Source organism: Sinocyclocheilus rhinocerous, unplaced genomic scaffold (genome assembly GCF_001515625.1).
Source record: "Sinocyclocheilus rhinocerous isolate Xijiao unplaced genomic scaffold, SAMN03320098_v1.1 scaffold2858, whole genome shotgun sequence".
Taxonomy (NCBI): Eukaryota; Metazoa; Chordata; class Actinopteri; order Cypriniformes; family Cyprinidae; genus Sinocyclocheilus; species Sinocyclocheilus rhinocerous.
This window is the reverse complement of record NW_015656018.1, coordinates 1-1,312: the sequence shown is the minus strand read 5'-3', so window position 1 is coordinate 1,312 and position 1,312 is coordinate 1. Positions and strand designations below refer to the sequence as shown.

The 1,312-nt window shown below is 50.4% G+C and overlaps 2 non-coding genes across 2 annotated transcripts; both read right to left on the bottom strand.

The window, feature by feature from the left end:
• Nucleotides 1-402: 402 nt before the first annotated feature.
• On the bottom strand, nt 403-476 carry trnat-cgu (transfer RNA threonine (anticodon CGU)). The gene has a single exon. It is a non-coding gene; the product is annotated as a tRNA-Thr (tRNA).
• A 300-nt stretch (nt 477-776) lies between these two features.
• On the bottom strand, nt 777-866 carry trnar-ucu (transfer RNA arginine (anticodon UCU)). The gene is given in 2 exon segments: nt 777-812; nt 830-866. It is a non-coding gene; the product is annotated as a tRNA-Arg (tRNA).
• Between the last annotated feature and the right edge of the window lie 446 nt (nt 867-1,312).

Here is a 1,312-nt window from a genome sequence, read left to right as displayed (position 1 = left end):
AGGGCGAGTCAGAGGATCAAAGCATCCAGAGAAGAGGCCAGAGACCTGCGGGCAAGGCACTCCAGGGATACAGCAAAAACTACTGGGTATGCGCACATAAATTTAGCGTAATTTTTCTAACACTGTTCAACAATAATTACTTTTTTGCCAATTTTGTACGGGGTAGGTTTAGGGTTGGGGTAGGTGTAGACCTTAATAAAACACAATTGAATAGGTAGAAAAAGCCATTTATTGTTAGCTTCCGGTTTTTGCTGCATCCCTTCTAGCCACAACAGTGTTTTTTGGCAGATGAGGTGGGGCAGTTTGCTAACGGAACTGCCTGCTGCCTTTGCACTCCTCACTACCCCTGTTTGGAGTCCGATCTCAGAAAAGCATGTTCTTGACGGATGCGAGCACTGTCAAAGGCACCGCTGGGATTCGAACCCAGGATCTCCTGTTTACGAGACAGGCGCTTTAACCAACTAAGCCACAGCACCAAAAGACGCACCCAGAGTCCGGGAGGGTGGCTCAGAGCATCGAGCCATCCAGCGGCGAGGCCAATGGTCCACGGGCCTGGCCCTGGACAGCTTAAAACAGCTTATTTACAACTTTCTGTTGCCGGAGTGCAAGCTTAAAACAGCTTATTTACAACTTTCTGTTGCCGGAGTGCAAGCTTAAAACAGCTTATTTACAACTTTCTGTTGGGACATGGACAGCTTAAAACAGCTTATTTACAACTTTCTGTTGCCGGAGTGCAACAGTGTGCAGTATAAGGCTTAACAAAAAGCCCAAGGCCACGACTCTGGTGGGACTCGAACCCACAACCTTTGAATGGCTTCATCGGGCAGTCTAGAAGTCCAATGCGCTATCCATTGGGCCACAGAGCCTGCCCAGGTGTCTGGAAGAGGCACATGAAAATTTGTTCTCTGGGCTTGTGCCTGACCGATGCTGAGAGGTCACACGCTCTGTGGGCTGGAAGGACAGGTCCTCGGGCCTCTGCACAATTGAAGTGTGACTCGAAAAGCAGAGACACCGTCAGGGCCACCTGACTAAGCCACAGAGACACCGTCAGGGCCACCTGTCGAAGAAATAGCCCATAGAGAAAATCCAGCAGCGGAGAGGCACCGCTCCTCGGGCCTCTGCACAATTGAAGTGTGTCTCGAAAAGCAGAGACACCGTCAGGGCCACCTGACTAAGCCACAGAGAGACCGTCAGGGACACATGTCGAAGAAATAGCCCATAGAGAAAATCCAGCAGTGGAGAGGCATCGCTGGGATTTGAACCCAGAATCTCCTGTTTACAAGACAGGTGCTTTCACCAGCTAAGCCACAGC